The 22403-nt window shown below is 42.4% G+C and overlaps 1 protein-coding gene across 5 annotated transcripts in view; it reads left to right on the top strand.

Moving 5' to 3' along the window:
- Window positions 1-22403, top strand: part of LOC129708795 (serine/threonine-protein kinase 38) — a 72890-nt gene that overhangs the window by 23278 nt on the left and 27209 nt on the right. The gene's annotated exons all lie outside the window — the stretch shown is intronic.

The raw sequence follows: 22403 nt of genomic DNA, 5'->3' as shown, positions 1-22403 counted from the left end.
CTCGGGGTTATTAGTTTTGGCTTTCAGGTGGACCCAATGCAAAACCTCCATTGTCAATGGTGGCCAGAACATTTCTCCAGCTTCCTTAGCTCATTTATGTTACATTCTGGATTAGAAATAAATGTCTGCCTGACATAGATTTTGACAGTAGCAGCAGGCTCTACCTGGGATGCAAAACCTACACTCAGCAAGTCAGTAGCATCTCACACTGACATTACAGCAGGTGAAAGATTCTCCAGTGTTGTTGGATCACGAAGGTGGAGAGTACTGCCCACAGAGCACTCTACTTGTGGTGCTTGAGTTTGGCGCAAATGCCATTATAAAACTATGCAGAAAATCGAGTTTAGTAAGTGTGATTTATCTATTGCGACAGGCATGAACCACAGCGCCCTCCATAATATTTGGGACAAAGACCCATCATTTATTTACTTGCCCCTGTACTCCACAATTTGAGATTTGTAATATATAAAATGCAGGTGGTGTGAAAGATCCCACTTCATTTTTGGACTAGGATTACCCCCTAACATCATTTCATTCTTAACAAATACAAAATAATTAGCAGGTTCATCACCACAGTTTACGAAACCATGAACCATGAAACCATGGCTCCTCCTCCTCATTCGAGGAGGAGGGGCCATCTTGGGGAACGGCTGCTAACCAGCAGCCGTCCGTTTAATTAATTTTTTTTTCAGTTTTTAGTTAGTTTTGTTCGTCGTTTTTTCAGAGAAATGGACTTCTTATTGTGGGGGGGGGAAGGAGGTAACCTTACTTCTAGGTCCCTACCTGGTCGGTGAGGCAGCTTTTTCTCTGGGTTGCCTGTCGACCCGTCCTCGTGGCCTACCAGCGGGCTTGGAGCGCCGTTTCCTGGTGGGGACCACCCAGCACCTCGGCTTCGGTGGCGGCACAGCGCTGGAGCGCCATCGCGGAGCGGAGCGTGCGATGCCTTGCCTGGGTCACCGCGCTGGATTGACGCGCTGGAGCTCCAGTGAGCTGGACTGCCGAGAGCAACACCTCCAGGCTGCGGGTCTGCGGAGCGGAGTGGGCGGCGCCGACATGAACATCGGGAACCTGGGAGCTCCAACTCGGTGCGTCCTTGTCGGCTTCGGAAGCCGACAATCCCCTGCTAGGAAGCGGCCATTCCAGGTGGCCCAGCCGCTGTGAGGACTCTCCCGACGCCGGGGCAAGACCACCCGGCTAGAACGGCCAGGAACATCGGGCCTCCATTGAGGCAACAGTGGTGGCCTTAATAGGCCTGACTTTTGGGAGAACTGGGGTTGGGGACTGGACTTTTGTGCCTTCCCCCACAGTGGTAACCACTGTGGGGGATGATTTTTCTGTGTGTAAGGTACTTTGTTAGTTTGTGTCCAAGATGGCTGTCAGAAGAGAGAGTGGACGCTGGCGCGCTTTAGCTGCTGCTGCTCTCTCTTCACATTGTGTTTTTTTTTTTTGATTTTGTGTCTTTGGAGCGATTTCTATCTTTAATTTGTGTATTGATGATGTCCTTATTATTTATTTTTCTCCGACTATATGTTTTTTTTCTCTTCTGTTTAATCTTTGTAAGGTGACCTTGAGATTTGAAAGGCGCCCGAAAATAAAATGTATTATTATTATTATTATTATGTTATCACTGCTGTGTTCGTCTCTCTGTAACCACACTTTAATGACTTGGGTGCTATTTAAATGCAAGTCACTTCCTTAACTTTGCAAAACAGGAAGTTACTAAAATTTGACAGTTAAAATGAACTGTGCCTTGAAGATTACAGCAGCCCACAACCGATGTGAACAAACAGCCTCATTTTGGAGAAGTACAGTGCCCTCCATAATGTTTGGGACAAAGACCCATCGTTTATTTATTTGCCACTGGACTCCACAATTTGAGATTTGCTGTGAAGCCAAATGGACACTGTTGAGCATTCGGTTAATCAAGAACTAAACACCGAATTTGTATATTCAATGTGAATTGCCCTTAATTTTCATGAATGTCCATTGCAAGGTACTTCACAGAAACATGATAGAACACAAAATAAGAAATTAGGACAGATGACAAAAATTCGGTCAAAGTTATTGTTTTTAAAACGCTGAGAGGAGTGGTAATACTTAATGAGCCAGGGGGTGAGACAACAGAAGGTATGGGCATTACTGGAGGATTAGAGCAATCACCTCATGCGCAAGAGGTAATGGGCAGGTAATCCGCAGGTGTTGTAAGACTGAGGAACTAACCATGATAAAGGAGAAACAAGGTTGTTGGAAAGATTTGAAAATGGCATTTTAAATTTGATGGGCATTTGGACTGGGATCCAGTGTGGGTTAACGAATAAACCATTGTCTTCTATATACAGGGCACAGGACTTGCGCTGTAAAGGATGCGACTTAGAATTGTTGTATGGTTAACTTGGCTCAGTGGGGGCCATTCTAGGTTAGTGTGAATTCAAACCATTATTCTGCATTGTGGATTGACAAACTTTGCTGTACTACGGCGTTGGCAGAAGTGCCGTTTGGTTATTGACATGGTACTTGATGACAAGTTCTCTGCCACATCTTGAGCCACTTTTTGGCAGTACACCTGGTCAAGACCACGGTGGTCAGGCTGTAACAGGATTTTGTTGTGTCACAAATGCTCATAGTCAGATCCACCAGTATTAACCTGTCTTCTTTGCTGACTGTTGCCTCCACCTGGCTGCTTGCCAGAGGAGGACAAAGGCCCAGTAGGAGCTTTGGAAACTGAGCATGAAACTGATCCCAGAAGACATCTAGGATCTTTCAAAGGGGCTGCTGTGGCAGAAAATAGAGACTAATTGCAGGAGTGGCCTTTCTCATTGATAATAAGTCGCAAAGTTTCAGTGCATCTCCATTAAAGAAATAATCCACTTCTCTTGAATTTCAACTTCATTATATGTTCTCTTTTTCCTCACAATTACATATTTTAGTTTTGTTTTTGGAATTACACATTTAATAGTCCCCTTTGGTACCATATTATTTTGTGGGACCCAGAACATATTTCTTAGAAAGTACTTTAACAAGTGTGGCATTGTGGTGAATGGATCAGTGTTCATTTTACTGTATATGGTGTTGGAGCAGGAGACCCGGGTGTGGCATGGGGCATTTTGCCACTGGCAAAGGCTGTTGTCTTCCTGCTTTGTTACCCATCTCGATCTGTTGGATTTGAGGTTCTGGAAACAAATCGCTCGGTTTGCACTTTCCTGCAGAATTACTCTGCGGCGATAAGGGTGGCACAATGACGCAGCGGTAGAGATGCGGCCTTACAGTGCCAGAGACTCTGGCTTGATCCTGACAATGAGTGCTGTCTGTATGGAATTTGTACGTTCTCCCTGTGACTGTGTGGATTTTCTCTGGGTACTCTGGTTTCCTCCCACACGCCAAACATGTACAGGTTTGTAGGTTAATTAGCTTTGATAAAAATTTGAAAATTGTCTCCAGTGTACAGGATAGTGCTAGTGCACAGGATAATCACTGGTCGATGTGGCTTCTGATGGCCGAAGGGCCTGTATCTGCTCTGTACCTCTAAAGTCCAAATTGGAATTCTCCCGTTTTAGACATTGCTGCCTGGATTAAAACTTGCAGTCAGTGTAGGAGACTTTAACGTGGGCAACGGTCTTGTCAGTATTTCAAGAATTAGTCTGCTGATCTCCATTCATAACTCACTTGCGTATTTTTAGTAACTGCCTCTTGGTTTGAGTAGAGTGAGGTCCTTTATATTCACAGGATATACAGTGGGCGGCTTGTACCTGCTTGTTTAATTAATTCCCAAGTACATTTTTTAAAACGTAGTTTAAACACCCAGACTGGTGTAACAACCTTCCCTTGGAGAACTGTTTGCACAAACGGTTTGGTTATTCAGGCTCTCTTTGTCTCTGCGCATCATTTAGCTTATGTGACCAAGAGGGCAACACAACAGTGACTGATTGTGTCATCAGCCAAGATTGAGCCTAGTGCCTCACCAATAAATTCTGAAAAGTAAACAGAAAATGAGGGGAAAACTCAACCAGTTTGGCAGCAGCTGTGCAAAGGAACAGTCAATGTTTTGGATTTGCCACACTTACTCCGATGGATGCTGCCTGACGCTGAGATTTTTCAGCAATTTCTGTTGTTTTGCTTCGGATTTCTAGCATGTGCAGTTTTATGATTTTCTTTTAAAGTCTAAGTGTGTTGATTTTTTGTGTTTCTCTTCAACTGATACCAGAGAAGGTGATTGGATTCTGTGCCACTGTCAAAAATCTGATCCTTGACCTGAAATCATCAGCTTGCATAAATTATACGTTGTGGGTTACCCGCTCGCTATGTATTTGCCTTTTGGTCAGCAGTTTGGAAAATAATTGGTTAAAATATGCTCCTTGCAGCTCTGTGTTTCACACTTCTATGTCTTCTCATTACTTCATGTTCAGGAGTAGTTACTGATTGACTGGAGCTGATAGACTTCGTAATGGCCCCTTTGGTTTACTGCTCAGTCATTGTGAATGGGTTCACTGACGATGTGTAAAAAGCAAGTTTTTGAAAAGTTAATTATTATCCAAATAAACTTTCCATAGGAGCTAATCTTCAGAAGTAATAGGAAACTGTTCAACCAAAGGCGTACATTCCAGAAGGAAGGTTACACAAGCTTTGGTTAGCGAGCTACAATATGAAGATGACAAAAGCAGAACTCCCAAGTTATTTCAGGGAAGCATACACTAGGAGTGGCACTTGGTGTTCGCACGAGATCTTCTGCCACGTCACTGTATTCGCTCAATAAAGGTTCACACACTCTGGAAAGCATGGAACATTTCCCATATCTTGGAAGACATGTAATGAGGGCACACAGTGGCAGTGAAACTCACCCCTGGCTTTGATGAATAAGCACAACCCCTTGGTAGGTTGAGGAAAAGGGTGTTTCTACGTTAAGACCTCGAACCTGGCCAAAATCCATGGTATCATTCAGTAGTGATTCCGTATGCCCATGTGCGTCTGAGTCCCAGGCTACCCACAGTAGGCATTGCAAGGAAAAGAACCACCAACTCTCTCTGAAAAATACTCCCATTCATGGGAAGGATAGCAATGTCAACATCTTCTCCCAGGACAATATGCCCAATGTTGAGTTCCTACATACACTGATTCGGGCACATTAGGCAGGGTATGTTATTCATGTGCCCTTTCGCCAAACTCTTCCCAAAAAAGAGACTCCATTCTGAGGTCTGTCATGGGAAGAGATTACCAGGTGGGTAGAGAAGATTCAAGGATATGCTTGAAGCTCCCTTGAAGAAATGCGATGTCCTTTGGGGATCTCTAGCCTGTAACTACTCATGGGGGAGATGGAGTACTTGGGTTACAACTGAACCACAAATATATGCTTTTGGTGCACATACAGGCCTGATGTAAGCTGTGGAAGTAGTGCATTACATGACTATATACCCATCTGTCAGCCACCACCTGCCCCTTCTGTGCATGTCTGTGGTTCCACATACGCTTCACGTCACCACAGAACTGACAAACCAGAGAGGAAGTCATCCTTGATCCCAAGGGACTAAATAAGTAATTTGCAGTAGACATTTAAAATATTAAGCTGGAACATTTTTTTTAATGTTTTAAAATAACTTTATGTTTAAACATTTCAGCTGTTACAAGTTTATCAGAACATTTAAAAATAGTTTGAAAGGTTTTGCTTGAATGCCTGAACTGTGAAAAGACCATAAGGACAGGGTCTCAGAATCTGCCCCAATGGCTGAAGCAGTGAAGCTTTGAGCATTGAAGGCTGCAAAGGATAATCGTGAGGCGAGGGATAATTGTATCGGATTTCCCCGGTGCTATTCCCTCACTTGCAATTATGGCCTCAACTAGTCCGGCCAATGTTGTTCCGCTCAGGTTTGTTATTGTTATGTGTACAGAAATGCAGTGAAAAGCTTTGTTTAGCATGTTATCCATGCAAATCATACCATACATGAATACAATCAAACCATATGCGAGTGCAGCTGGTCGTGCAAAATAGTAAATAAACAGTGCAAATTATAGTGTTACAGCTACAGAAAAATGGCAGGACAATAAAGTACAACTATTGCAACAAGGTAGATTGGAGGATCAATAGATAATAGGCAATAGGTGCAAGAGTAGGCCATTTGGCCCTTCGAGCCAGCACCGCCATTCAATGTGAGCATGACTGACCAATCAGTACCCCGTTCCTGCCTTCTCCACATATCCTCTGACTCCACTATCTTTAAGAGCCCTATCTAATTCTACCTTGTAAGTATCCAGAGAACTGGCCTCCACCACCCTCTGAGGCAGAGAATTCCACAGACTCACAACTCTCTGTGTGAAAAAATGTGTCCTCGTCTCCGTTCTAAATGACTTACCCTTATTCTTAAGTAATACATTCTCGGTTTATGAGAGATCTGTTCAAGAATGATGGCAGAAGGGAGGAAGCTGTTCATGAATCTGGTAGTATGTGCTTTCAAGATTTTGTATGTTCTGTCCTATGGGAGAGAGAAGTAGGGTGTGAAGGGTCCTTGATTCTGTTGGCTGTCTTCTCAAGGCAGCGTGAAGTATAGAGGGAGTCAATATGATGTGGGGTGGAGGCATGAAACCCTCATGGTTTCCGTGAGGGTCTGGGCTATGTCGCAACTCTGCAAATTCTTCCGTTCATGGGCAGATGTGATGCATCCCAGTCTACTATTGATTGGCTATAAGGGCCATGATTTGGGTTCTCTAAATATCTCTCTACATTCGTAATGCAGAAGTCTGCTCCCTAAACACGTACTGGTTCCCAATCATTGAAATGTGATTAATTTCAGATGACTGAGTTATCATTGAAGCTTTTTCACTGTTTAGGTATATGGCAGGTAAGTTCAAAGACACTCAGCTGAAAAGAGCTAACGGTCAAATAAATAATCCATATACAGTGCCCACCATAATGTTTGGGACAAAGACCCGTCATTTATTTATTTACCTCTGTACTCCACAATTTGAGATTTGTAATAGAAAAAAATCACATGTGGTTAAAGTGCACATTGTCAGATTTATAAAAGGGTATTTTTATACATTTTGGTTTCACCATGTAAAATTTCTGCTGTGCTTATACATAGTCCCCCCATCTTAGGGCATCATAATGTTTGGGATACATGGCTTTGCAGGTGTTTGTAATTGCTCAGGTGTGTTTTAATGCCTCCTTAATGCAGGTATAAGAGAGCACCCAGCACCTAATCTTTCCCCCAGTCTTTCCATCACCTTTGGAAACGTTCATTGTTGTTTATCAACATGAGGACCAAAGCTGTGCCAATGAAAGTCAAATAAACCATTATGAGACAGAGAACCAAGAATAAAACTGTTAGTGACATCAGCCAAACCCTAGGCTTACCAAAATCAACTGGTTGGACCATCATTAAGAAGAAAGAGAGCACTGGTGAGCTTACTAATCTCAAAAGGACTGGCAGGCCAAGGAAGACCTCCACAGCTGATGACAGAAGAATTCTCTCTATAATAAAGAAAAATCCCCAAACACCTGTCAGACAGATCAGAAACACTCTTCAGGAGTTGGGTGTGGATTTATCAATGACCACTGTCCGCGGAAGACTTCATGAACAGAAATACAAAGGCTACACTGCAAGATGCAAACCACTGGTTAGCCGCAAAAATAGGATGGCCAGGTTACAGACTGCCAAGAAGTACTTAAAAGAGCAACCACAGTTCAGGAAAAAGGTCTTGTGGGCAGATGAGATGAAGATTAACATATCAGAGCGATGCAAGAGCAAAGTATGGAGGAGAGAAGGAACTGCCGAAGATCCAAAGCATGCCACCTCATCTGTGAAACACAGTGGTGGGGGTGTTATGGCCTGGGCATGTATGGCTGCTGAAGGTACTAGCTCACTTATCGTTCTTGATGATACAACTTCTGATGGTTGTAGCATAATGAATTCTGAAGTATATAGACACATCCTATCTGCTCAAGTTCAAACAAATGCCTCAAACCTCATTGGCCAGCGGTTCATTCTACAGCAAGACAATGATCCCAAACATACTGCTAAAGCAACAAAGGAGTTTTTCAAAGCTAAGAAATTGTCTATTCTTGAGTGGCCAAGTCAATTGGGCATGCCTTTTATATGCTGAAGAGAAAACTGAAGGGGACTAGCCCCCAAGACAAGCATAAGCTAAAGATGGCTGCAATACAGGCCTGGCAAAGCATCGCCAGAGAAGACTCCCAGCAACTGGTGATATCCATGAATCACAGACTTCAAGCAGTCATTGCATGGAAAGGATATGCAACAAAATACTAAACATGACTATTTTCATTTACATGACATTGCTGTGTTCCAAACATTATGGTGCCCTAAAATGGGAGGACTATGTATAAAGGTAGACCAAAATGCTGGAGAAACTCAGCTGGTGCGGCAGCATCTTTGGAGCGAAGGAAATAGGCAACTATGTATAAACACTGCTGGAATTTCTACGTTGTGAAACCAAAATGTATGAAAATGGCCTTTATTAAAATCTGACAATGTGCACTTTAACCATATGTGATTTTGTTTCCTATTATAAATCTCAAATTGTGGAGTACAGAGGCAAATAAATAAATGATGGGTCTTTGTCACAAACATTATGGAGGGCACTGTAACAGGCCACAATTTGTGATTCATTGGGTTGTAAAATTAACCATAGCAAAAGTATGTCAAGCAGATTTTGGGAGTTAACAAAACATGTTTGCAGCATCTGCTTTAATAACAAAGGCCCTGTAGACATTGCAATTATTGACAAATTGAACCTGTCAGAAAGAACAACCTGTTAGACCTGAACTTGAACATCCAACCTGCAGTCAAGTTGTACAAAGGAAGCTCATAAACTCTCCTCTCCATTATGATCTGTTACCTTTGCTGTATTTTGAAGCTGTCAAATTATATTCTTGATGCTGTGGGGCTGAAGGCTACTATTTTTGTGGCATCCTGTTAGCAAAAAACAATAATCAGTGATCGAGAAAGTAAACACAATGGTCATAAACCCACTGGTTCCACTTTTTTGCTTAATCATTATTTCATGAACAAAAGGGATTGAAAGCAGACGTCCGCAGAGATGTGCTGTGGGTATTGAGAGCACATTACCAATAGTGGTGTCTGTGACTTATTATTTATTTACTAGTCGGAAAATAGCTACATCTGAATTCCCAATTAGTCACATTGTGAGTGCCAAATATTTGGGACATCAGTGCAATAGTTATAAATGCCTGGTTCATCAACTTAATGTGTTGGAATTTCCCAGAATGTTGCATGATTGTCACTGATGTGAGTTAATTAAATATTTTTTTCCCTTCTGTCCTCCCATGTGTTTCCAGTTTATTATCAAATGTAGAGGAGAAGCTTGTGAACCCTGTATGCCTCCTCCAGACTTCCTGCTAAGAGCATCCAGTTCCACAGCAATAACGGCTAGCAGCTCTTCCATAGTGGCCCTATGCTTGTCAAAGCATCTTTCATTCCTTGCCAAAAAACATCTAAGGAGGGATGCATACAATGCCTGAAATGCCATGTTTTTATTTGGATTTCCAGCATCTGCAGCTTTAATTTTCAGCTCGGGAGGTATGAATGCTGATTTCATTCATTTCAAGTAACCCCTGTATTCCCTCTCTCCTCAACCCTAGTGTCCTGCCAGTTCCACTTTGCTTCCTCTGTTTGCATCCATATATCCCTTTGTTTTCACTTCTTCCACAGCTAACCATTGTGGGCTCCACCTAACCTTAGTCATCAGTTCCAGTTCTTATTTCTTCTGTATTTTTTAATCCCTCTCCTTGCCCTCTCCCCCAGACTCTTTGTCTGAAGAAGGGTTTCGACCCAAAACGCCACGTTTCTTTTCACCAGAGATGCTGCCTCACTCACTGCGTTGCAAGAGCATTTTGTGTTTGTCTTAGATGTTTCAATCTTGCTGTGACAGCTGCGTTTCCTCAACATAAGTTGCTCCATCTGGAATTAACTGCTGGGAGAGGTGGCGTCTTCTGGAAATGGTTAACCAAAACCCTAGTTGGCGTATGAAGTCCTGCAAAATTGCTGTGAATAAAAAGCGTTCTTACTGTTTGTCTGGCCAATATTTAAACAGAATTAGTATCATAAAGCCAGTATGGGTTGGGATTTTGGTCAGTGTGTGTAAATTGGCTCTTCTGCAACAGAAGACATTCTCGGGAGCACCGTGGCATTGTATGGTGAATGTTGACCATTTCTGGGATGGTGAAATACACTGTAGAAACATGAATTCATTTTTTCTCTCTGGTTATGCTGTGGTAATCAACTGAGGATGTGTTGCATGTTAAAGAGAGAACAGATCCCAAGACAGAGTTGGATATTCACATCACAGGGAGACTTGGCAAATGTCTCTTGTCTAACCTCGTCAAAGTTTACAAAGAAGAGCAGTATTCTCAGCAGTGCCTATAGTTTTGCTAGTCTTACATTAAAGACCCTGCTTCCAGTTATCTGCTTACTGCAGAGAGATTCGGCTGTGTAGGCATCAGATCATGTGAAGCACAAGAAATTTGGATCATCAAACATGAGGCTTTTCAGATTCAGATTCAGATTCAATTTTAATTGTCATTGTCAGTGTACAGTACAGAGACAACGAAATGCATTTAGCATCTCCCTGGAAGAGTGACATAGTAAACGATTTGAATAAATAATAATAAGTGTCCGGGGGGGGGTGGTGATTGGCAGTCACCGAGGTACGTTGTTGAGTAGAGTGACAGCTGCTGGAAAGAAGCTGTTCCTCGACCTGCTGGTTCGGCAACGGAGAGACCTGTAGCGCCTCCCGGATGGTAGGAGGGTAAACAGTCCATGGTTGGGGTGAGAGCAGTCCTTGGCGATGCTGAGCGCCCTCCGCAGACAGCGCTTGCTTTGGACAGACTCAATGGAGGGGAGCGAGGAACCGGTGATGCGTTGGGCAATTTTCACCAACCTCTGCAATGCCTTCCGGTCGGAGACAGAGCAGTTGCCATACCATACTGGGATGCAGTTGGTAAGGATGCTCTCGATGGTGCAGCGGTAGAAGTTCACCAGGATCTGAGGAGACAGATGGACCTTCTTCAGTCTCCTCAGGAAGAAGAGACGCTGATGTGTCTTCTTGATCAGAGTAGAGGTATTGTGGGTCCAAGAGAGGTCATCGGAGATGTTGACTCCCAGGAACCTGAAGCTAGAAACACCTCTGTCCCATTAATGTGGATGGGGGTGTGCGTGCCGCCTCTGGACTTCCTGAAGTCTACAATGAGCTTCTTGGTCTTCTTGGAGTTAAGGGCCAGGTTGTTGTCAGCACACCATGCTGCTAAGTGCTGGACCTCCTCCCTGTAGGCCAGCTCATCGTTGTTGCTGATGAGGCCAATCTTTTGATGAGTTTGCGCTGCGTTCTCTAGATTTCTTTCTCATGGATAAACAGAAGGTCCTTTTGCAGAATATATGTTGGCATTGTTTGATTGTTGGCCATGTATACCAGGACTAGCAGGTATCTCACATCAGGATATAGTGTTTAATCAAGCGTCTTTCAAAGCCTTCTGTCAGCAAATAGTTACAACCCTTTATGCTAGGTCATGTGAACAAACTGACCCAATGATCTTGTGGGACATGTAGTTGTTCAATACGATGAATCAGGGACATGGTCAGAGAAATTAGAAATTCAAGGGAAAAAGTAAGCCATTCACTCCCCTCATGTCAGCTCAGTGTAAGATCATGGGAGCTCTTTAACCTGAGCACTGCCTTTTAGGTTTACTGTCACGTGTCATGGGTACAGTGTAAAGCATTGTTTTACATTAACCTTGTAACCATTGATTCTCCTAATATCTGAAGATCTTTTAATCTCTGTTTTAAACATGCTCGTGAGTGGGAGCCTCCACGTCCTGCCTGGGGAGTGAAATCCAAAGATTTTGTTACTGTGGTTGAAGAAATAGTTTCTCATTGGGTTGTGAATGGCTGAGCCCTTTTCTTGGGGCTATGACCACTGTTTCTAAACACTACACAAGAGAACATCATAAAACACATAGCAGTACAGCATAGGAGCAGGTCATTCGTCCCACAATGTCGGTGCCGAGCATGATGCCAAGACAAACTCTTTTCTGCCTGCACATTGTCTATATAGCACCATTCCCTGCTTATCCAGGTGTCCATCCAAAAGTCTCTTTAATGCCACAAATATATCTTGCTTCCACCACCACTCCAGGCATCGCATTCCAGGCCTTTGCTGCCCTCTGCATAAAAGAATGCAAGCTTGCCCTGCGCATCTCTTTAATTTTGCCCCTCTTGTCTCAAAGATATGCGCTCAAACATTTGGTTTTCTCCCTGGGAAAAGATTCTGACTGTCTTCCCTAACAATGCCTCTCACAATTCCATTTACTCCGCCCATTTCCGTAGCTGATCTATATCCCGTTGTCTACTTTTACAGCCTTCCTCATAGCCTGTGATCCTGGCATTCTTGATGCCATCTGCAAATTTATTAACCAACCCATCTATGTTCTCATCCAAGTGACATATGTATATCACAAAGAACAGAGGTCCCAAAGTAGATCACTGTGGATCTCCACAAATCACTCCACTGAATATTGCCCTTCCATCACATCACTTCTATCAGTAAGCGTGTTATGAATCTCTTCAATTATCCATCAAGTGATTTAGACATTTTGTCTTTGAATGTAATCACCACATTCTTCCAAGCTTGAGGGTACACACATTGTCAATGTAATATCTTGCATGATAAATTTCTCCCTGCAATGACTGCATTTGTTATATTGCAAAAAATGTATCTCTGTATGATGGAGAACAAAACTGTGCCAGTATTCCAATGTTTTCACACCAGGGTTTTATTAGACAAAGATATCCCTACCTTTATTCTCAAATCATCTTGTTTAAAAAAAACCCACCATGTTGGTTTCTGTCCTAAATGTTTCCTGAATTGAATCAAATTTCAATGTGTCCCTCAGTACACCAACACAAGTCAATTTTTTACCAGTTAAAAACAACACCCTGCGTTAATTTTCCTACTCAACTGGATGATGTCGCCTTTTTCCATATTATATTACCCCACTGCAGCTCCTCACCATGTTTAACAGTCTTTTTCTGATGACTTTGTGTAACTTTTTCCTAGTTGAAATGCCCTGAATTTTTATTGTTCAGGGCATGCCTCATGTTGGTGAAGTAATTGGAAACTCTTGATTAGACATCTTACAGTTTCCACCATTTTTGTAGACACCTTGTACTGCCCTTTGTAACCACCTTCTTGCATTTTTAGTTCTAATTTTTATGAAAATATGTTAGTATTGAAGTATCACACTAATCAAAGAGTTAGGAAAATGCAGTATTCAATTGGCCAATTTCTGGCAATCTCCTAGTTTCTTTAAAATGTGTACTCAATATCACTTTTGTTGAAATCACCAATTCTCTAAAAGAATTTTGTATGTGCAGTGTTTCATCATATGTGAGCCCAACATCTACCCTGTTCAACTGAGCCCAGCCCTGTCCCTACATTTGCATTATTTTGCAGGAGTCATCACCTGCAGCCACAACCTAATTTGCTTAATGCAAATAATATGTTTAAGGTACTAAGATGTCCGCGGGCCATTTACAGAAGCATTATCAAATAAAAACCCGTCTGAACGAGAAGAGACAATAGAATAGGTGAGCACAAGATTGGTTTGTAGAGACACAAGAGTGAATATTTTAATACGTGTTTTCTGACTGGAAGCTAGCACCAGTGTTAAGCTAACTGGCAAATAAGTTTAATGAGAGGTCAATCCTCTTCAAAGGCAATCTCTTGGAGATGAGGGTTACACAAAAAAGCTGGAGAAACTCAGCGGGTGCAGCAGCATCTATGGAGGGAAGGAAATAGGCAAAGTTTCGGGCCGAAACCCTTCTTCAGGCCCGAAACGTTGCCTATTTCCTTCGCTCCATAGATGCTGCTGCACCTGCTGAGTTTCTCCAGCTTTTTTGTGTAACCTTCGATTCTCCAGCATCTGCAGTTCCCTCTTAAACTCTTGGAGACGAGGATGGCTTGCCTTTATTTCATCTCTGTGGGTTATGATATGAATGTACAGTGCCCTTCATCATGTTTGGGACAAAGACCCATTATTTATTTATTTGCCTCTGTACTACACAATTTGAGATTTGTCATAGAAAAAAATCACATGTGGTTAAAGTACACATTGTCAGATTTTACTAAAAGGGTATGCTGCAATACACAATGTGAAAGTAGTAAGTAGGATATCAGTCTTTACCCATTTATTCCCAGGACGTTAATTCCTGTAATTACAGCAGATCTGAATTTAGAACTTCCTTTTTACCACAAGGTGGGGCTGCCAAAGTCACTTCTTGCATCAATAGTGGTCAATTAATTCCGCACCTACCTACGACATGTAGCTAGTATTTTCCCATCCCAGTGTGTCTCAGTTCCTAATTATCTGAATAATGAGGGAAGTTACAGAGAAGAGAGCTGTCATGTAAAAACTTTCCCATCTTGAGTTAGCTTCCAGTTCCATCAGAAATAAAGAATACAGTGATGTAACGTTTCAGCTTTCTGGGCTAGTTATCTTGCATACTTCTGATGCCGAAGGTAATTTTTGGTTTGGAATTACAAATGCAGGAGGAACTGTTAAGGTTCACTACTTAATAAACAGACAACTTACAAAAAGGTTAGTTAGACCAACTCAAGCTTTACTGATCATTGGCCGGGAAGTGACTGGGACACACCAGTCAAGTATGCAACACAGACACTTGACTCCCCCCCCCGTACCATTCAATGAACAAAGAATTGCTTGATATTTTATACAGTGTGTTTATCACTTACTCACATTCCAAAGATGTAAGCCACAGGATGCTTCTGAGCTTGTCTCGTGTCAATTAGTAGACACATTTCAAAGGCATCTTATCAGTTGGTACTTTCAAGACAAGACATCTCATCGGTCGTTGTCTCAATATACATCACTGAGACAAGTCTGGGCTTCTCTCTCTCATCAATTGGTAGATTCATTTCAAAGGCGCCGGTCATTGTCTCAATACACAGCAACCTGAGACGGGCTTATCTCTCTTATCAATCCACTGGAAAAGGCCTGCTTGAGACGAAATATAAGCTATAACCCAGTCCAGGATTCCATAATATATCTTTTATATATTTAAAAGCATTTAACCTTTTAAGAACAGGCAGAAATCTATCATGGTTTCACCAGGTTGAATATTTGTGGAATCCTATATGTCAAAGTCTGACCTTCAGAGCAAGTTCACGTAATTGGAGGACGTGTGATCAGTTATATTTAGCCATGAACCAATTAAATGTCTGAGCAGACTCGAGAGGCTGAATGGCGAAGTCCCTTTGTGTTCATGTTCACTTGACCCCGTGTATTTGATCTCTCCTGCGAGGACCCAGTACAGTGGCTCTTTTGTGTGGGAGACCCAAGGCAGCTTTACACAATTATAATCGACCATTATTATCAAACCATTAGGTATTGAGATCTCCATGATCTAAGATCCAGTTGTGGATATAGTGAAATGTGCACGTGCATCCTGGCCCTTTGTATATCTGTACAGTCCCAGAGGCCATCCTATATGCCAGTATTAATGGACTGTGAAGATCCCCACCCCCTCCTGTGGTTCCATGAAGTCTACACACCTGTTACCAAGGCTAATAAAATGCTGGTTGAGAGCAGAAATTGGGTCATACTTGATGACTCCAGGATCAGCTTTAAAATCCATGATTGATGGTCTTTGGAATTCTAATATTGACTACTTTTGATTGTAGTCTTTTTTATCAATGTAATGGGTTGAAACAAGCCCAGACTTGTCTCAGTGATGTATATTGAGACAACGACCGATGAGATGTCTTGTCTTGAAAGTACCAACTGATAAGATGCCTTTGAAATGTGTCTACTAATTGACACGAGACAAGCTCAGACGCATCCTGTGGCTTACATCTTTGGAATGTGAGTAAGTGATAAACACACTGTATAAAATATCATGCAATTCTTTGTTCATTAAGTGGCTCGGGAAATGGGGAGGTCGAGCTAGATTCTACTTGCTTGTTAAAAGGGTTGAACATGAAGTCCTAGAAATATGAATGTTCAAGAAATGTAAATGAGTGTAGATCTTCTGTATAAAGTGGTATGTTAAAACCATTTGTGTTAAGTTTGAAAAATAAACTCCAGGAGGTGTGTAGAATTTTAGAGGTTACCAATAATAAAATGCATGAAACCAAGAATAAGTTTGATCAGGAGTGTTTCTGTTAGCTTTGAATTTATTAATTCAAAACTGATCCCTAATTGTATATCAAAGTATCAATCCTCCTTCCTCCATTAAAGCATTTAATGGTCTAAATAAATAAATCATTGCTAAGAGTGCACGCGCAGAAGAAAGCCAGGACAAAACATTTTATTTTCACTAAGGTCCTTATTTTTGTTGCCACATGTGAGTTGGAGAGTCACGGAATGCAATAGCTCAAAGCCTGTTGCATTTGAATGTTTCCCTTCTACATTCCAATCGATTAGGGATCAGTTTTGAATTAATAAATTCAAAGCTGACAGGAACACTCCTGATCCAACTTATTCTTGCTTTCCTGGATTGTATTATTCCACATCCCTCTTTGTAAATAGCTGGCTATTGGTTCTGTCATTGGCCTGCCAGGAAAGTAATGTTGGTGCATTGCCTGCCTTCTGCTAAAATTCTAAACACCTCTGGGAGTTTATTTTTCAAAATTAACACGAAGGCTTAGTTGCAGTCCATAATAATGTGTTTTTTTTTAACCAAAGCTGGTGAAATAGGATGAGCTGGCTGACCAGAGTGGTAACGTTTGACATAGTACCTTCTAATTTAGGTATGTGTGGTACTGTTTTTGAGTGAGCAATGATGTTGTGCATGACAACAGATTACATGAGGAAAGGTGTGCATTTCTGTAGTTCTTTTTGTGATGCTCCAAATACCAGTACATTTTTAAGTATATTTGCTGTTGCATTAATAATAATATCACTATTATTATTGCACTACTATTGGTTTTTTTTTTGTGTGTGTGTGTGTATATGTATAATATGTGTGTATATATATATTATGTATATATGTGTGTACATGTGTGTGTGTGTGTGTATATGCACATTCTCCCTGCAAGCATGTGTGTTTCCTCCCACATCCCAAAGACGCATTGGTTTTGTAGGTTAACTTGTCTCTGTATAATATCCCCTAAACCTAAATGTGTGTGTGTGTGTGTGTGTGTGTGTGTGTGTGTGTGTATGTATATATATATGTGTGTGTGTGTATATATGTATATATATATATATATATATATATATATATATGTGTGTATATACACACACACACACACATTTTAGGTTTAGGGGAAACATATATATATATATGTGTGTGTGTATGTGTGTACTTGTGGGTATGTGTATATATAAACACAGAACTTTTTCCCTCTCGTTCATCATATTGTTTACAGTGTACTGTATTTACATATTCTGTGGTGCTGCAACAATAGATAGATAGATCCTTTATTGTCATTCAGACCTTACGGTCTGAACGAAACTATGTTGCCTGCAGTCATACACAGAATCAATAATAACAAAACATACAATAAACACCAATTAAACATCCACCACAGTGAGTTCACCAAGCACATCCTCACTGTGATGGAGGCAAAGTCTTAGTTTCCATCTCTTCCCTCCTTGTTCTCCCTCTGCGCTGAGGCGGTCGATCCAGGCCGGAGATGCCGCTCTCCAGTCCAGCGGACCTCCGTGGTGATGTCGCCGCTGCCGATAGCCGGAACGCCATCCCCGCTCCGAGACGGCCCGCCACAGCATCAGCTCCGGGCCGCCGCCCCAGCTCCAGGTCGATGCCCCAGCTCCAGGTCGCCGCCCCAGCTCCAGATCCTGCAGTCTCCGCACCGGGCCGCTGCCCCAGCTCCAGGCCGATGCCCCAGCTCCAGGTCGCTGCCCCAGCTCCGGGTCCTGCAGTCTCCGCTCTGGGCCGATGCCCCAGCTCCAGGTCGCTGCCCCAGCTCCGGGTCCTGCAGTCTCCGCTCTGGGCCGCTGCCCCAGCTCCAGGCCGCCGCGCCAGCTTCTGGTCCCGCAGTCGCTGCTCCAGGTCCCGCCGTCTCTGCTCTGGGCCGCCGCCGAAAGCCATAACGCCGCACCAGCAAGTCGGGCCACCGCTGCTCAGCCCCGAAGACGGCCAGCCTCTCGTTGGTAAGTCCTGGCTGGCTCTGCCTCCGGAGCCTCGGGGTCGGTCGCAGGCTGGAGGCCGCCAGCTCCGCCATTAGGCCTCAGCGCAGACGGAGGCAGAGAAGGGGGATACGACATAAAAAAGTCGCATTCCCCCGAAGGAAGAGACAGAGAACATGTTCCACCCCCTCTAACACAACCCAACAAACTAAAACTTAACCAAAACAAGACAAAAAAAACAATAGAAAAAAGTAAAGACAGACGGACTGCAGGCGAGCCGCAGCTGTTAACAGCGCCGCCACTTCCGGTTCCAAGTAAGAATTTAATTGTTCTATCTGGAACACATGACAATAAAACACTCTTGACTCTCTTGACTCTTGTATTGTAGGAATTGCAGTAGCCAATATAACAATGTTCCAATGAAATAATGATTAATTAATTGGTTGAGAGATGACTGGATCTTGTTTGAGAGTCCATATTGGCTGGGACTGCAGGGGGAACTCCCTGTTTAGTTTAGAGGTACAGCCTTTCCACCGAGTCCACAGCGACCAGCAACCCCCCCCCCCCCCCCACAACAACATTATCTTCCACACACTATGGACAATTTACATTTATACCAAGTCAATTAACCTACAAATCTGTAGGTCTTTAGAGTGTTGGAGGAAACCAAAGATCACGGAGAAAACCCAAGCAGGTCACGGGGAGAAAGTACAAACTCCGTACAGACAAGTACCCATAGTCAGGATCGAACTCTGATCTCTGGCACTGTAAGGCAATAGCTCTACTGCTACGCCACAGTGCCGCCCTGGTTAACTTCTTGGTATGGTTTTAAGAAAAGTAAACTGAACTCAAAAATACACATCACTTTTAGAGAAAAAGGCTTGGAGTATAGCAATTCCTTCAAAGGGAAGTTTGCCCGGTTGGCTTATTCTTTATCTTGCAGGTATTTCTGCAAGTATCATAGAACTACACTCTCAAAATCATGTAGTGCAGCTGGAAACAGCAGCACTGAGAGAGAAAACAGTTGAAGAAATGGTTGGCGTTCCTTATATTTAATGGCCACATAAAGTTTTACATGAGGTCCTTCTTTTGCAGTAGTAACCATGTAGCACAACTCAAAAATGTTGTATCCCTACTAACACAAGACGACTTTCTTGAATTTTTTGTTCTACTACGAGAGTTAATGACAAAAGTAGGAGTATATATGTTGAAGTAAAATTAGACACCATCAGAAGAAGGTTTGTGTTATTTTGTGTATTAACCAGCATCTGCAGTTTGTTTCTATCACCTTGCCTCCTTTTGCTATGAAACAATTCACTCTGGCTGTCAATGTTCTCTAGTCACTACCTCTTTAAATGTGCTTTAAAAGTTTATTATTTGTTTGGGGATTTGGTGACATGTGCTTTAGCGAAACAACTTGGGACATTTTGAATGCAAGTCATTGTTTCTTCCTCTGATGAATTATGAATATTAAAGATTAATCACACGATTTCCTGTTTATATAATTTTTTTTATGGCACACGTGGAACAGAAAGATGGTGACTTTGTGGCAGTTTATAGTAGAATTGGTGTTATGGAGGATGGGAACACTATCCTTGTAAATGAGTCTCATCTCTGTTTTCCTCCTGATACTCTTCTATGTGTTTTTGGCTTGTGACCCAGGTAGTTACATAGTTGTCAAGGATGTTCATCTCAAATTGAAGCAGTAGCTTCCTGGTTCTGTTAATTGGTCATAGTTACAGCAAGGTTCATTTCTCTGAAACAAGGAATGAGAGCACAATGATGCTAAATGACTTAAAATTCAGACTGTTTGACCAGAAAAGATCATGGAAGGAATCCAAATTTTCAAAGTTGAGAGATTTTGGAACATAAATACTGAAATGTTATATCCTTCTGAGTAGCAGACCATTGAACCAAGTCAATTGAACAGCAGTACAAAGTTCTGCCTCTATTTGCCTCTGTACTACACAATTTGAGATTTGTAATAGAAAAAAAAAATCACATGTGGTTAAAGTGCACATTGTCAGATTTTATTAAAGGCCATTTTTAAACATTTTGGTTTCACCATGTAGTTTCACCACAGCTGTGTACTTACAGCAAGCACAAGTCAGAAGCTTGATGGTATACTCTCCACTGGCTTAAATGAGTTTTGTTCCAACAACTCACAAAACCCTTCACCATCCAGACTTGTTGACACCCCATTAACCTCCCTCAATGTTTAACTCCTTTCACCACCAGCACCCAGTTGCGGTGTGCGAACCCTATACAAAATGCCCTGCAGTTACTTGCTCCAAGCACTTCAAACTTGGAGCAGTGGGTATGCAGGAATTCCAACACCTGAGGACCCTCCTCCATTTGTGAGCCATCCTGATGTGGGAATATTTTGTTGGTTCTTCACGGCTGGAGTAAACGCCTGGAGCATCCTGGCACAAACGATGGTGGATCTCACAAAGGGTGGCGGGTGTGTGGAACAAGCTGCCAGAGGAGGTAGTTGAGGCAGGAACTATCCCAACATTTAAGAAACAGACAGGTTCATGGATAGGACTTTTTTGGAAGGATATAGACCAAATTAAGGCAGGTTGGACCAAATGAAGGTAGCTGGGTCATGTTGGCCGGTATGGGAAAGTTGGGCCAAAGGGCCTGTTTCCACACTGCTTAAATAAGAGAATGCTGGAAATATTCAGCAGGTCGGGCAGCATCTGTAGAAAGAGAAAAACTTAAGTTAACAGTACAAGTAGTTGACCTTGCATAGTTGACCTCATCAGTCTGAAGAAGGGTCTCGACCCGAAACGTCGCCGATTTCCTTTGCTCCATAGATGCTGCCTCACCCGCTGAGTTTCTCCAGCATCTGCAGTTCCTTCTTAAACATTGCATCAGAAATGGTAATTTCAGACAAAGATAGGGGAGGCTGGTTATCTGAACTTTTTCAATTCATTTTTAAATCCCGACAACTGCATTGTGCATAAGTGTTCTTCCTCAGCAGGCTTTGGTCTTTCTATGATTCTTGCACTGTCCCAGAGGTTGGGACGGAGAATTAAACCTACTTAAGACGTTGACTACAGTTGTTTCCCAAGCTGATGAATTTTTCCAGTATTTCCTGTTTTCATTTAAGATTCACATGCATTTTGCCAAGTATGGAGTGCGAAAATGTCAAGACTGGGATTGTTTTCTTTGGCAGAAAAAGCCAATGCAATATTTAATTTGGGAGCATTTAAATAAGAGGTCTGGAAAGTATGAACAAGAAGCACTTGCTTCCTATGGTATGAAGGCTTAAAACAAAACACCTAAGGTAATTGTTAGAAGGATTACAGGAAAGTTTAAGGACAAATTCACCGAAAGGCTAGCTGTGTTTTGAACTGCTTACCTGAAAGGGAGCGGGTGAGGTGGATCTAACCCTCCATATATTTTAGGCACAAGGAACTTCAGATGTGGGTTTAAAAAAAAAAACACAAATAGTGCTGGAGTAAATCAGTGGGTCAGGCAGCATCTCTGGAGGTGATGTTTTTTGTCGATTTTAGTAGGGGGAAGAAAGTAATGTATAGGGGTGTATTGACAGACAGGTGGACAATGGCCAGAGATGGGAAGAAGACAAAAGGCTGTGAGATAAGGAGAGAAGAGGCATGAAATGTTAAACTGGTGGAAGGGGATGGGGGAAAGGAAAGAGGCGTGAGGTAGTGGGTGAAATTAGTTAAAACTGCATTGTGATTTTTATCCATAAAATGAACCCTTGACAATGATTGACAAAATGTATTGTTTATTTTGCCTTTTGATTAGTTCCTCACTCGCCTTTTGTTTAGTTTGTAAGAACAAATTTTTATTTCATACTCAATTTTTTTGATGACACAAGGGACCACAGATGGTGGAATCTGGAGCAAAACACTAAAACTGCCAAAAGAGCTTGACAGATCAGGCACTATCTTGCTGATGCTGGAATCAGTCTAAAAAAGAGTCCCAACCAGAAAAGTAATCTGCTCAGTTTCTTCCACAGCTATTGCCTGACCTGCTGAGTTCCTCCACAAATTTGTGTCCTGCTCAAATTTCTTGGTAGTGATTTGTGAATTTCTTACGGGTGTTATCTGAACTGCGGTATGGTGAGGGTACACTGTGCCATACTTCCAGGTGCTGTCTCAGCTGTGTATTTTGAAACGTTGGTCTAAACACAGTGTGCAGGTCATTAATCAATATCTGACTGCTCCTAATAGCTCCACCTGTGAGGAACATGATCGAATGCGCTCTCCAGCCTGACATCTGTTTACTGTGAACAGTTTCTTGT

The sequence above is a fragment of the Leucoraja erinacea genome, chromosome 24 (assembly GCF_028641065.1).
Source record: "Leucoraja erinacea ecotype New England chromosome 24, Leri_hhj_1, whole genome shotgun sequence".
NCBI lineage: Eukaryota > Metazoa > Chordata > Chondrichthyes > Rajiformes > Rajidae > Leucoraja > Leucoraja erinaceus.
This window is presented reverse-complemented; position numbering and strand designations above follow the sequence as displayed.